The sequence below is a fragment of the Ixodes scapularis genome, unplaced genomic scaffold (genome assembly GCF_016920785.2).
Source record: "Ixodes scapularis isolate PalLabHiFi unplaced genomic scaffold, ASM1692078v2 ptg001568l_1__unscaffolded, whole genome shotgun sequence".
Classification (NCBI taxonomy): Eukaryota; Metazoa; Arthropoda; class Arachnida; order Ixodida; family Ixodidae; genus Ixodes; species Ixodes scapularis.
In genome coordinates, this window is record NW_024610167.1 from 1,114,003 (window position 1) to 1,130,071 (window position 16,069).

The 16,069-nt window shown below is 46.0% G+C and overlaps 1 pseudogene; it reads right to left on the reverse strand.

Annotated features, from left to right (window-relative positions):
* Window positions 1-12,815: 12,815 nt before the first annotated feature.
* LOC120844796 lies at window positions 12,816-13,282 on the reverse strand (annotated as a pseudogene).
* Between the last annotated feature and the right edge of the window lie 2,787 nt (window positions 13,283-16,069).

Here is a 16,069-nt window from a genome sequence, read left to right on the forward strand (position 1 = left end):
ACGGGTCTAGAACGCTCGGTAAGAGTGAAAGGAACTATGCCCAGCTTGACAAAGAAGGGTTGGCCATAGTGTTCGGAGTTAAACACTTTCATCAGTATATTGCTGGAAGGCCCGTAACAATATACACCGACCACAAGCCCCTGCTAGGCATCCTCAACTCAGACAGGCAGATGCCACTCGTACTGTCCCCGAGGATGCTACGCTGGTGCCTGCATCTCCAAAACTATGACTACAGCCTGGTTTACCGACCCGGTGCGCTCCATCAAAATGCGGATGCGCTGAGCCGTCTTCAACTGCCCAGCAACGTGGACGAACCACACGGTCCAGCAGACATCCTCATGATTGAGGCGCTCGAGAAACCATCTCTCTCAGCAAAGGGCATAGCCTGTCTTACGGCAAAGGACCCCCTCCTGGCGGAGGTCTACCAAGCCGTCCAGTCCGGAGCCTCCAAATGCTTGACCGGAAAACAGTTCGCAAGCTATATGAGGCAATTTACCGAGCTATCGACCCACAAGGGATGCGTCTTATGGGGATCACGTGTGGTTATTCCGAAGGAGGCACAGCCAGCAGCCATGAAACTCCTGCACGCAAACCATCCAGGAGTAACAGCCCTGAAACGCTGTGCACGAAGTCATCTTTGGTGGCCTGAACTCGACATAGAAATCGACAGGTGCGTCCAACTCTGCTCAAAGTGCCAGCAACAAGTACGCGCTCCTGTTCCAGCACCAAGTCCAACTTGGGAACGCCCTCAGGAGCAATGGAGTCTACTTCACATGGACTTCGCCGGTCCTTTTGAAGGAAAAATGCTTCTGATATTTGTTGACGCGTATTCCAAATGGTTGCAAGTCCACATCTGCGCGTCAGCAACTGCTGCCACCGTCATTGACGCCCTCCGATCCATGTTTGCCACATTTGGCATCCCGAAAGTCGTCTGCAGCGACAATGGCACGCCATTTTTACCCAAGGACACCAATCAATTCCTGCAAGCCAATAACATCCGGCACATCACAAGCGCCCCCTATCACCGAGCAACCAACGGCCAAGCCGAACGAATGGTTCGGGAAACAAAGGAGTCGTTCCGCAAAATTTCAGAAGGAAGTCTGAACTGCCGATTGGCACGGTTCTTGTATAAGCAACATACAACACCAAGCTCAACAACTGGGAAAACACCAGCAGAGTTGATGTTCGGACGACAATTGCTTTGCCCACTGGATTATATTCATCCGCGGGGTAAGGAAGGTGAAGAAGGCTACAAAGACGCTAAATTCAGCAATTCACAAGCCGTCTTTATTAAGGGATTCGCGGGACAACCGAAATGGATAGAAGCTAAGGTGCTCCGTCAGGTTGGTTCCCGATCATTTGAAGTAACGACTTCAGACGGAAGAATACAAAGAAGACACATCGACCACATGCGAAGTCGGTTAGCCCAACATTCGGAACAATGCAGTTCAACATTGTCTCGAATTTCAAGTTATCCACTTTTCGACTCGGATCCCGATGAATAAAAAGATGTATGTGCCACAGGCCAGGCGTCTTCAGAGACGGAATTCTCAACAGCGAACACATCTGGTGCGTTTTCACGTCCAGAGCCTACACCGATCATCAAGGGACAGGGCTCTGCTATGCCGAATACTGAACGAACATTAGATAGTTCTCCTGGACCATCCTCCTCGTCTGTTCCGGTTCCTCTACCCAGAACACGCCCCAAGCGCGTTACAAACAAACCAGTGCGTTTTCGAGAAACTGATTAGTTTTATCGAGAAGGGGAAAGTGTTACGATGGGACTTCGTCGTGTTCATTTTGCAATAGGCAAGACGCGCGGCCTCAGCACGGGCCACGCCTCACGCACTGTTCCTGATTGAGCTAGCGACATGTTCGCAGGGCTCGCAGCTCACCACCGTTCTCTGCAGTCTTCTCCAGTGAAAAACATGTAAATAGACCACCACTGAATAAATGCTAACGCAGCCCCGAAATACGCTTGAAGCTTGAAGCCACTGGGGCAATAGCATAGCCTCTGTATTAAACATAAAAGGGAAGTTGTACCGCGCGTTTCCACCAAGGAAATCGAACAATTTTATTTTATTATTGATATACTCTCCCAACGCTTGTATAATAATAAAATGAAACCGGCAGCTTGTCTTTGAATGTATTTGATTTTATTAATCAGTCTTAGTTAGATTGTTTGCGGGTGAATTAAACAAGTTTGCATTTTACGGTGTTAAGGGTCATTCGCCATTTCGAGCGCCATCGTACTACATGGTGAACATCGCTTTGATCGCAGGTGATCGTAATGATAGTTAATCGTGCATATCACACACTCGTCAGCAAATCGACGCGCACCTGACGTTAGTGCTGTGAGATGCCGTTAATGTAGACTATGAATAGATGGGGGTCCAAGGACAGTACCTTGCGGAAACCCCAGAGATTTTTTGAGAAAGCTCAGAAGTTAAATTACCGGCTACGGAGGCCGCTGTTTGAGGGAAAGTAAGTTCCAGATCCAGGAAAGGGTTAGGTCGTCGATGCGGAGTAAGGCAAGTTTAGATATTAGACGCCAATGTTGGACTCAGTCAAACGCTGTGGAAAAGTCTAAAAGAATGGTATTTGTCTCGGTGCTTAGTTCGATGTTATTATGAATAACGTGTGTAAATTCGAGGAGCTGATGATCGATTGGGGAGCCGCTGCAAAATACGCAATGGTAATCGCTCCAAAAGGAGCGGTTTTCAAGATGGCACTTGACATTAGAATATATAACAAGATCTACTTTGCTTTCAGACAACACTTGTAATGAGATAAGACAGTAATTGCTAGGTGAGCTTTTTCATCCAGTTTTAAGAAACGGAACATTCTTTCTAATCTTCCAATCAAGGGGGATAGTCCAGTAAATAATGATTGTTTATAAAGTAAGCATAGTATGTTTTATGACGTATTAGCAGTATTTCGCAACATTTGAAGTTAATATCATCAGGGCCGGCAGATACAAAAACAATTTAGGTTATTGATTAGTTTTATGATTCAAGCGGGCGAGATTGAAATGTGTTCTATGAAAAAGTAGTTTACCTGAGACACACATAAAATGCTGGTTAGGTTCTCATTTCTAAAAACAGACGTGAAACAATTATTAAGCACCCTTGGTCAGCTAGCATTGGGTACGAGTTGGCCAGAGTCGTCGAGCAGAAATATTTTACAATGATGCGGGTTCGGCGATTGGTCTTTCCAGAGTTTTTAGGGGGTTGTTTGTAGTAGATCAAGTAAGTCACAATTTTGTTTTTAAATCTTCCATACAGGTATGATATTCCTCTTCGCAGCTAGAGTATTTCGCACACATTCTGTCAGAACTGGACTGTTTATCTATCTGAAAAAGTAGTTTTTTTTATTACGCAGTAATTTGCGTGCCGTACTGAACAATTGTTGTTTGATGTAGGAACAGATGGAACGTGGGTATCTCAGCATCAATTGCTTCAGGGCATTTATTTTTGAATTTATTTCAAGCCCTTTCAACGGTGGCAGTTTAGAAGTCACCAAAAAATGAACAAAGGCAGAAATTTTTAATTAATTATACCATAGTCAGCTTTCCCGCAATCTCTTATTAGTTTAATAGTATGTCGTTTATGGGGCTAGTTTTAGATCAGCCAGTTTGTGGTCACAGAAGCCATCGTTGTACGTTCCAGAACTTAAAAAATTGGGTGCAGGTGATAAAACCAAACGCAAAATGTTATTACCGCGTGTGCTAGCGGATAATATTTGCGTGAGGTTGGAGTTTAGGCATATATCTGGGAAATTTGTTTTTTTTTATCTTCTGGAGAAAGTAATGTCCAATCAATAGATGTAAAGTTTAAACAACCAAATGAAAATATGTCAGTGTTCAAAGAGTCGCAATGGATCAGGTTTAGTAATTATGAAATGAATCGTAGAATGACGAGTCACTGTTGGATGGTAAATAACATACACCGATTGTACTGTTTTAATGAAGTGAGCAGACAGATTCCTAATATATAAATTTCTTTACAAATGTTATCATTACTGACGCAATAATGTTTTGACGTTGAAGAGATTTCCGCCTCTCCTTCTGTTTGTTCGTTGAACGACAGCTTGTAAGGCGTATTTCTCGTTATTTTGAATAATTTAGTAGTTTTTTTTTTATACCAAGGCGAAAAAAAAAAAAAAAAACAAACAAGTCATCTCCCACAGCAAAATGTGTGCCTTTAATCAACGGATGGAACATTAAGCTATGGTATTTAACTTTGAACATAAAAAAAATCACTATTATTGGCCGACTTATTCTCGTTGAGAACCGTCCCAACCAATGGGCCCTTTCAACACGGTCGGGACTTATGGTCTGCTGAAAATATTGTGCAAAGAATTCTGGCTCTATGGCCTCACTTATTGCCAAGGTTTCGTTCCCTAAACCCGCGATGCCGTAGAGCGGACCATTACAACTTCGAAATCGCTTTTCTGCGTCATCTCATCTAGAATGAACATCACTGACATTTGATTCCAGGAATGGAATCGCTACTGCAGATAAAGGGGAGGGGGGATTTGGCTTCGCACACTGTAAGCTAGGATTCAATTGCAGTAACCCTAACTGATAACTGATTATAATGCAATTAAATGCAAAGGTGCAAGCGAGCTGGACAGGAATCACGAAAATAATCACTGGAGAAGGGGAACAAGACGAATAAAGGACAGACACAGATGTCGAAACACAGCTGGCTGACTGGTGCGCGACCGAAAAAATCCGCCTGGTACCGGACCTCTCCGGGACCCGATAGGTCTCGTGTTTGATACGCGGACCAGGCGGATTTTTTCGGTCGCGCACCAGTCACCTAGCTGTGTTTGGAGATCTGTGTTTGTCTTCTGCCCCTCATGTTCCCCTTCTTCGGGGATAATTTTCGTCATTCCTGTCCAGCTGACTGGCCGCTTCGCATTTAATTGCATTATAATCATAACCTTAAAATGCAAGCCTTTTACCCTTGTTGGAGTTAGACTGATGGCAGCTGATAAAACCTGTATGTTCCGCTGACGTCGAAAATCTGGTTAGCTCAGTTGGTAGAGCGCTCCACTGGAAATGGAGAGGGCCCGTGTTCGATGACCGGACCAGGCGGATTTTTTCGATCACGCACCAGTCGCCTAGATGTTGTGGGGGGCCGCGAGGCCCTGCCACATTATTTAAAGTGAGGACATTGAACGAGACAAGTGAACGACGTGTCTGCCTGTGATGGCGGCTTGAGAGCATTCTCTTCACGAGCTCTCCGAGGCGCGTGCCGCGCCTCGAGACATCTCTTTTATTTTGATGAGAAGAATGAATCCGTGGGTGCGTTGCACCTACACCGTGGTTGCACCCTAAAATGTGTTTGGAGATCTGTGTTTGTCTTCTTTCCCTCATGTTCCCTTTCTCCAGAGATTATTGTGTCATTAATGTCCAGCTCGCTCGTCCTTTTGCATTTAATTACATTATAATCATAACCTTAAAATGTAAGCCTTTCACCCTAGTTGGCGTTAGAATGGTGGCAGCTGATAAAACCTGTTTGCTCTGCTGACGTCTTACCCCTGGTTAGCTCAGTTGGTAGAGCGCTCCACTGGAAATGGAGAGGTCCCGGGTTCGTCAGGATAACCCTCGTAACCCTCACGAGGGTTACGAGTGTTACCCTCACGAGGTTCACGAGGGTTGAGAGGTTACACTCACGAGGGTTACAAGGGTTTCCCTCACGAAAGTCACGAGGATTACCCTCACAAGTGTCACGAGTGTTACCCTCTCGTAGATTACCCTCACAAGTGTTACCCTCGCGAGGGTAACCCTTGTGAGGGTCACGGGGGTGACGTCAAGACGTTAACCTTCTAATGTCACGTGTGACGTAATTGTATAAACAACGTGACTATGACGTCACGTGACGTCACATGCAACAAACATTGCAAATATTCCCGCTATATTCAGGGGAAAAAATTTCCGCTAAATTTGGGAGAAAAATAGCCCGCTAAATATACCCTCTTGACGCCACGTGGGACTACACGTGTGACGTCGCAAGTGACGTCACGAGGGTAAAATTTCCCGCTAAATTTGCCGGAAAGTGTTCGCCGCAAAATTTAGCGAGGAAGCAAGTGGGGCACACCCTCACCTTCGTATCCTCCCCTCCTCCTCCTCCTCGGGCGCAGCTTTTTGATTGGGTGTTACAGAAAATTGTAAACATCGTTCATTCGTTTAACACATTTGTGGTAAAAGGGGGGCGGTCCTATGAACAAACAATAGTCGCTCGACCGAGATATCCTAAGTAACTACCCTGTAAATATATTAACGGTAAGTGCGCCATCCCGACTGCGACAATAGTCATGCGGATCCTCCTTATATAGCCAGCCTGTTAGAGACTCTGTCGCCCTAGGTTGCCAGTGGAAGATGTGAGGCCTGTCTTGTTTTGGAAAACGCGTCGGATGATGCTGCGGCGCTGGGTAGTAGTGAAGATCGCCAAACGTTGACGGCATGAACCATGGTATGGGCTCGTCGAAGGTAGGGGGTTGGATAGGAACTGTATCTGTGAATATAGCGACGTAAAGTGCACCATCCCGACGGTGTCACGCCCGACGGTGTAATGCTGGTAAAGGAACACCAAAGTGATCAATAAGTAAAGCGCCTAAGTAAAACACATAGTTATGTTGTTTATTTAAACAAAAATATATGTGACGCTAGCTGTGATGATAAAATGCGAAGGTTTGGGCGCATGACATTACCTGATTTAAATGATAAACAAAAAAAGAAGTAAATGTCAGCCGAATTCCACCTAGGCCCAATATTCGTTGTTACATTTTTAAATTTTGGCCGTGTGTAGCAATTAAGTAAGTAAAAAGAATCTCTTAGGAAGAAAGGAAACAATATCGTGTCTCTAACTGACAAGTTTTTTTTTTTTTTGGTTGTCACTAAAATAAATGCTTCAGACGCCCACATTCTCAAATATCGGTAGGATGCACTGAGTTAGACGCCATCTGGTACATACATTTTGTTTCTTTTATATGTTTTGATCCAGATAAAGTCGAGTGCTAAAACTTTCGCATTTTATTACCACCAATAGGGTCATTTTTTCACATCATGATCTGAGGGAGAAATACCACACGATCTTCAATCCACAACCCGGCGAGCCCGTTGAACCACTCAACCTTCGCCCCATCACGCTAGCCTCTCATGTCAGTAATGGTATGGAGCGTAAGGGAGTCCATTGCCTTCAACAACATCTTGAAAGTACCCAAGCACTTCCTCACTCTGATCGGCTACCGTCCATATCTCTCCACCCAGGGCACACCGCTTGGCATCCACAAAGAGGTCCTACAATCTCATCGCACAGCTCAACTGAAACGCATCCTAGCTATAGACCTACGAAGGATATCGACTACATGGACCATGAGGCTAAGCTCTCAGAGCTCGCCGACACGCTGCTTCGCTTGCGCATGTGTCATTACGTCAAGGTCTTTGTTCGATCTCGCACCCTTACCATACAAATCGGAGAATACAAGCTCGACGCAGTTTCTCACCCACAGAGATTCATCCCTCAGGGGCTGTCCTCTAGACATCAATATTCAACCTCGCCATAAGCAATATCCACCGTGCCCTTCAACTCCTCCCTGACATCGGGAACTTTCATTATGCTCGTGACGTCACTGTAGATTACTCAAGTTAATCCCGGACATATCCAAGACTCCCTTCAGGCCGCCCTCGTAGTCGCTAACCAAGCAACTCACATTGTTGTCCGGGCCTGCTCCTCCGAAAAAACCTCCATGCTCCTCATCCCCTCGCGCCACTGGCACCCGCTATAATAACCATCCAGCATCGCACTCACACCATTGGCCCACGAAAGACTCAAGGTCCTGGGACTTCATATACAACCGACGGGGAGGCACAATCTTTATTTAATTTATGCGAAGTCGCTATCTGTGGGTCTCTTGCCAAACGACTGGAAGACCGCTCACATAGTCCCTGTCCACAAAGGTGGTTCTAGGAAAGATGTCGAAAACTACAGGCCTATTTCATTAACCTCCATCTCATGCAAGGTCATAGAACATATTTTATACACTGAAATAATGAATCATATGACAAAAAACAATCTATTATCTAAACAACAGCACGGTTTCCGAAAAGGCTTCTCTTGCACCACGCAACTTGTCGAATTTCATCATGACTTGTCATCTGATGTTGATGAGGGAGGCCAAACAGATTGTATATTCCTAGACTTTCGCAAGGCTTTCGATACTGTTTCGAATTCACTTCTGCTAAATAAACTTAAGGTATTAAATATAGACTCAACGGTATTAAGATGGATTGAAAATTATTTGCTAGAGCGTTGTCAGTGTGTATTAGTGAATGGTAAAAGTTCGACATACGTTAATGTTACATCGGGAGTCCCACAGGGCTCTGTCTTAGGGCCGCTTTTGTTCCTAATATATATCAATGATATTTCCTTGGGTATTTCATCTTGTGTTTGGTTGTTTACCGATGATTGTGTGTTGTACAGAAAAATTAGTAACAAAGATGATGCCACCCAGTTGCAATTAGATTTAGAATGCATTACTACGTGGTGCTCTACTTGAAAAATGACTTTAAATCCCGAAAAGTGTGTGCATTTATGTTTTACTAAAAAGAAGAAAATTCAAACCCAATATTATATAAATAACAATATAGTAAACAAAGACTCCAAGTATAAATACTTAGGTATCACATTATCAACTGACTGTTTGTGGAATTCACGCGTGGATGACGTGATTGTAAAGGCTGGCAGGGCGCTGAACTTTATTCAACGAAGCCTGATATGTTCACTCCCTAACTTGAAGGAAACCGCATATTCAACATGTGGTTAGGCCAATTTTGGAATATGCCTGTGCCGTCTGGGACCCGGAACAAAAACATTAATAGACAAAGTTGAAAAAAATACAAAATAGAGATGCTAGGGTTGTTCTGGGACGTTTCGGGCGGAGAGAGAGCTGCACTCAAATGAAGACTGAACTGAATTGGGAACCTCTCTCAGCCCGCCGTAAAAAATTGTGTTTAAAGTTTCTGTTTTTGATATTTAAAAATAAAACTGGAATTAACAGTGAAACTTAAAAGAACCATATTATATTTCTAAACGGAACGATCATGCTTTCAAAATTAGAGAGTTCCGTGCCAGGAGGAGCATGTACGCCAACTCTTTTTTGTTAAAACGATACGAGAGTGGAATGGGCTGTCGGAGCTGCAAGTGTGCAGCGAAAGTGAAGATGTGTTTTTTTCAGCATTGTAACCTCCCTGCTGTAACGCCCTCGGGCACTGCGGGGTAATCTCTGAATAAAGAATTAAGAATAGCCGTACTGCACATTCTAAGCCAGGCTCAATGCATCATCAACATGACGCGCCGTGTCGCAACACGCACTAGGGGTTTCAAAGAACAAGAGCTTATTGGACATCGCAACGCCCTCATAATCTCCAGCATTCGCTTTCACGCCCCATAGGTATCCATCACACGTACTTCGGACGGCAAGCTTAGCGCCCTTCTCCGTAAGGCGACCAAGGTCGCCCTGGGTCTACCCATGAGTACATGGTACCACCCCTGGTCCCACTCGACGTTCTACCCACAGTCTTCGACATCATGAGATTACTTGCGTTTATAATCATCAACGTCCCTTGCTAACTTTTACGAGCTGCCTTATCATGCACCGATTGGTGTAAACACCCCATCGACCCCGACCTCACCCCGTGGCCCTAGACAACAAAATCCTAAGCCATATCACCGTGACCTCAATTCCCCGCCACATAGACGGGGAGCGTTACGCTACCCGCCGTCTACTTCGCGCTGCATAGTACACCAAGAAAATCGACCAAGAACCTTACAACCTTAAGTCTTCACGAATGTAGTCTTTCAGGCGAATCTTGTCGCACTCGCGTTTATCATCTTCCACGTTAGTCAAAAATTCATTACGCAGCATTGCGCTTCCCCGGTCGAGGCCGCACTTCTCCCCGTGACGCTTGCTGCCGCTCACAACTCTTTCCTTGGCTGCACAACCCACGTCTACATAGACTCCAAGTCGGCATGCTTTGACCACCAATCAGGACGTCGCTTTCGCTACTGCACATAAACTCCTCAAAAATGTTACAGGGCCTGTTCACGTACAGTGATTCCTGGTCATACTTGCTTTGTCTGGAACAAACTCGCGCATAACCTTGCCCGCGAAACGCCCTTCCCGGCCCCTGCTGACGCCTCTGGCTCAAACCCTGCTCCCCCGCTTCTCCTCCCTCCACCCCAGTCAATTTACTTGCCTCTCGCTGTGCCTGCACTCTTGCCCACCGGCAGCCGACTCGTCCGGAGAGAGCACACATTTGACAGGCCAAACCTTACACACTTCACACACCTATCCGGCTTTACTTGTTCTGCCACACCTCAAACTCCCCAATCCCCCTTGACTCCCATTGCCTTACTTCTCCCGACTAGAACCACCTACTGTGGTACTCTATTGAAAGTACGTCTATGGGGCCCCCAAGGATTTCTGAAATGGGTGACATACTCTTCAAAAAGTTTTGAGGGTTTCGAAATTTTCAATAAAGTTTTCAAAGGGACATGCCGTGCCCTTTAAGAATTCCTAAAGCGTGTAAGAGACTCATCCTAGTTTTTTTAGTTACCTGTGGGTTCTGTCCCAACTCTTTCCATGAAACCACTGCACCAAGCCATGTCGTTCTAACGGGTCTGCAGGAGAGATGACACGACCCTTCAGGATATATTTGGCGTGGAAGCCGCTTGGACATTTTCGAATCGGGTTGCCCAAACACGTTGGAAATCGGAGAGGCGTTCCACCGTTTCTCATTGCGTGTCTGTGTGTTCTGTGTATGTGTTTCACTGTATAGAGTAGAAAAAGAGAAAAAGAGAGGTGGTGTTTTCCTGACGCCCAAGGACGCCCGCCCAGTCCTCGGCCACGACGGAGAGGCGGTGCTTGAGAAAAATGGGAGGGGACATTTCTGCTCCTTTTTTAAGATTACTTGTTTTTTGTCACTCGAAATATAGCCTTCGTCAGAAGCTGGTCGCCCTGTTTTTCCTCCATCAAAAAGCGGAAACTAAATCCGCAACAACCAGCGTACGCTCGATATCGGCTCCCGTCCCACACACGGGACCTACCTTCTAGAGCTGCTGCGTGCGCGTATCAAGACGGTATCTCAGTGCCCTCTTTCTTGTGCGTCTTCGTCCGTCCGGCTCCAGTAGCATTTCGCTGTTGAAAAATACTCTGGTTACGCCACTGCGACGACACCATGGGACAACACCGTGACTATGCTCAGGATTTGCCACATTCGGTGGATGTTAATTGCGCGTTTGTGGTATTCCCTTAGTGTGGTAGTGACCGCGTGTATGTGTGCGTGCGGTGCACCTGCTCGGTTTTCTTCGTTGAACTATCGTACGTCTCTGGAATTTACCCAGCGGCATTATATGTACTTCGAGAGATATATTTGTCGACAAAGAACGCTGTTGTGCCTGCTTGGTCCGATCGGTTTTGTCTAGAGCTGCTTCCGCCCGCGATTTAGTAAGCGCTGATTTTTATCACAGTCTTTTTGAATTACAACATGCATGCGACACTCAATGTGTAAAATAAACTTATAATGCAAAACGTGTGCTCGTCTCTTTTAGTTGCTGTGGTTGCGGTGACTTCAAAACGCCTAGCTTAGATTGGCTCTGATTGAAAAATAGTGGGTACATATCAAGGCACCTTGCTTTGAAGTCTACCCAATATTTTTCAAACAGAGCCAACCAAGCTAGAGTCCTAACGTCACCACAAGCCCTGCAAAAAACAAAACAGACGAACTATTGCTACACATAGAGTTTTAAACTGAATTTTTGGTTTATGATTCAGACGTTTGGGCGTCTAAAGGTTTGGCGACCTGAGGGGATTTGAAAGGCTGAAGGGGTTGAAAAGCGGAAGTGGTTTGGAGAGTTAAAGGACTGAGGAGTTTGATGAACGAAGGGGTTTCAGGCTCTGAGAGGATACTATAAGACATCAGGGCTGAAGTGGTATTTTCATTGGTGGACGGCCCCTATAACCGTACACACACGCACATCATTCTACCTGGTTGTGGACGGCTCTAGCGGTCATCCTTGAACAACAACGGGAACTGGCCAACAACACTAACAGGGCCCTCAGCGGCTGCCTGGACTGAGGTGGCTGATGTACCCCACCATTATCTTTAAATAAAGTTGCTATATATATATATATATATATATATATATATATACATATCTCATTTATAAAAAGGCCAAGTGTTGAGTGTTCAACGACAACCTAGCAAGTGGAACGCTGAACACAAATTGGTGACAACTGCTGCGTCCTAATTCAGCTGAGGCACGTAGCATCTCTGATTGGGTACGAATCTTAGCGAAACAATGACGAAACACAGGTGTTCAATTCGTGCCCATCGTTAACCTTATTAAAGTGCCGTCGAAAATTCAGAAATATTATCTTGACATCTAGGTGGTGTTGCCAGCACACACTAAAATTACGTACAGCGTGGCGTTGCGGTTTGTGTGTATTCACACACCCATCGGCATTTGCATTGGCTCTTTTGCGTAATGAGCTGCCACGAACTGATTTATAAAAAGGACTTGGTTTAATATTTACATGACCGCGGTAAAATCCATCCTGACAATTGCCCTGCTTCCTCGTCGTTCCAAAACCAAAATGTCTCTCCTCGCGCCACCCACTTATTCTTCGTCCTCTGTCCCTGACACGATCTCGATCACCGAAAAATGTCACAGGCGCGAGACAGGATCGCCCTCCACTAGTCATTTTCCAACACATTCCCCCCAGAATGAGCGCGAGGGAATCGCTCATTCACTATGCAGTTCTAATGGGTATAAAAGCTGAAGTGTCTTCTTCAATACTTGTCCACTCGGCATGTTCACAGCACAGGATCGCACAATTCCATCCCGGCCGTGGTAAACTTCTCAGATCCGACCAGTCCGCTTGGAGTATTGTTGTCCTCGACGAGAACGAGGTCTCCTTCTTTAACTTGACTGTCTTTACAAGAATGTGTTTCATGTGCTGACCGTAGTTGAAGCAAGTAGTCTTTACGCCACTTAATTTGCCAAAAGTGGTCTAGTAGCCGCTGACGATGCCTCCAGCGCCGAGTGACTTCACTCCTAGTAGATGGCTGAAGGTCCTCCATAGCTGAAGTTGGAAGAGCTGTCAGCCGTGTTCCTGTCAGAAAATGTGCCGGAGTTAACGCTTCTGGTTCGTCAGGAGACGCATGTAGGAATGAGAGAGGTCTTAAACTAGCGACCGCCTCAATTCCGTGGAGGATGGTGGTAAGTTCTTCAAATTCGTAGCTGTTCCTTCCTAGAACCGTTTGAAGACTTGTTTTCACGGTGCGCACTAGGCGTTCTCAAAAACCGCCCCACTAGGCGGCTTGCTCTACAATAAATTTCCACTGTATCCTTTGCTCGGAGTAGTGTTCGTGTACTTTCTTGTCATTGAGCATGTTCCAGAAGTCGCAAATTTCCTTGGAGGCTTTCTTGAAAGTTAAGGCGTTGTCACAGTACACCACCCGAGGTATTCCTCGCCTGGCTGGGAACCTCTGGAAGGCCATGAGGAAGGCTGGAGTAGCCAGGCATGTGACCAACTCTAGATGTTCGGCGCGCGTAACTGCGCAGGTGAATAGTACGATGTACGCCTTTTCCATGCCGTGTCCAGACTTGATCAAGAGGGCTCGGGCAAAGTCCACTCCTACTACTTCAATCGGTCCTGCTTCATTTACGCGCTCCGCTGGAAGCGGAGCCGTTGATGCTGATGCCTCTTGGACTTTTGACTGAGCACAGACGTTGCAGCGGTTAATAACCGTCTTGACGGTCTGCCGAGCTCTAGGAACCCAATAGCGTTCTCTTAACTGTGTTACGGCGTCTTGTATTCCTCCATGGAATGTAAGTCGATGCATTCTGTCTATCAGAAGTTCTGTGAGGCGATGCCCAGAGGGTAACAGTAGTGGGTGCTTGATTTCTACTGGTTCGTGTCTGTTTTGCAGTTATCATCTGAGTCGCAGTTGCAGGTTGGCATCGAGGTAAGGACTGAGAGCAATAATGCTGAATTGCACGTTCAGACCTCTGTCTTCCACTAGTTCGTTGATCTCATTGGTGTAAGATTCCTCTTGGGTTCGTTTAATTCAAAATAGTTCTGCTTTCTCAAGTTCATCTGTGGCCAGACGACCCCCCGTTTTACTTGATGGTGCTCTGCAGTTCTTGCAGAACCTCATGATCCACGCCGTAAATTGAAGAACACGTTCTAGTTTGCTGTATCGCTCTAACTCCAAGAGCGGTGTCGTTTCCTCGGTTAGTATATGTAGCACGTGAGGTTTACACCTTCCCTCTTCTGCTACTTCGGTCGACATCTTTTCGTTTGTATTCGTACTTGGCCAAGTTGTTCGGTCTTCTGAGAGCCACCTACTTACTGCCCTTCCACCATAGTTGTTTCGTTTTTAGATCCTCTACCGACATTCCTCGTGTTGTTAAATCAGCAGAAATTGAATTTCGGTCACGCTATTAGCAACGAAAGGTTTCCACTTGGAGGCCGAGCCCTTGACCCAAAGGAGAGTGATTGTGCTGTCGGTCCAGAAGAATGCCTCCTGAAACTACCGTTTTCTTCTGAGAAATTTACCAATTCGATTACCGATCGCGGCCGCCATAACCTCGAGACGAGGAAGTGTCAACCGTTTTATAGGAGCTACTCGTGTTTTGGCGAACACCAGACTGACGTCTACGGTTCAATCCATGTAGTCAACCCTCAGGTACGCAAAGGTTCCATAAGCGAGAGGGCTAGCGTCACAGAAGACATGAAGTTGTACTGTATTTGGCTGCTGTTTTCGTGTGCTCCTGATGCACCGGTTTGTCATTACGTCATCTATCTGTGGAAGCTCCTTACACCATTTTTGCCAGTCTCCGGAGAGGTCTTCAGGACGTTCACTATCCCAATCGAGTCCGCATTTCCATAGGCGCTGGAACAAAATCTTCACTCTTACCACAAAGCGTGCTACGAGCCCTAGTGTGTCGAAAACCCTTGCTGCAGCGCGTAGCATTCCCCGCTTCGTCCTGTCGTTACTGTCGATAAAGTTCAGGATATATTTACCGGAATCAATAAAGTGTCATTATCCCTTCTCTATTTCAAACCAAGGACCCCTCTGGGTTCTGATAAGTATTTTGTCATGCTACCTTCGTCGATCACTTCCTGGAGTTCACTGGAGTTTGTAGCCCATTTTCGAAGTGTCAAGCCGGCTTCCTTCACGATTTGATTGGCTTGGGTTTGAAGGTGCCTAGCGTCCTCTACTGTCTAAACTCCGACAAGCAAGTCATTAATATAGAAGGACTTTTGAAGAAGACTTGCGGCTTCCTTCATTTTTCCATTCACGCTTTGCAGTTGATGTTTGAAAGTTGCCGAAAGCAGGAATGAACTCGCCGTGGTTCCAAACGGCACCCGGGTCATCCGCCATTCTTCAACTTGGTGCTCCTCAGCCGGTACTTCAGCCGTATGAAACCATAAAAACCGCAGTGCGTCACGATCATCAGGCTGCACGCTTATTTGTAAAAAAGCCTTTTCTATATCAGATGTGATAGCGATAGGGTACGCGAAAACGTATCAGAATCTCGACGAAATCGGCTTTCGTCTTTGGCCCCTTTTCTAGATGTTCATTCAGTGAGGCACTCCTTGCGAATGTGATGAAGCATCGAACACCATTCTTAGTTTTGTGGTTTCAGAATCCATCCGAATCACTGCCTGGTGAGGCATGTAATAGATACGTGAGTTGTCCGAGGACCCTGGTGGGACCTTCTCCGCATGTCCAGCTTTGAAATAGCCGCACATGGCATTCTCATAATCTCTCAAGAGAGACTCGTTTCGTGAGAGTCGCTTCTGCAAAGCTTCGAGTCGCTTCAGCGCTACAGCTCTGTTATCGTTAAGCTCGCCTGCGTTCGATTTCCAAGGCAAGCTCACCTCATATCGTCCGTTTACTTTTACGATAGTTCGTTCAAACTCATTCCAGACCGCGTTTTGTTCTTAACCCGCGTCACACAGGTTATCTATTACTCCTATGTTTTCC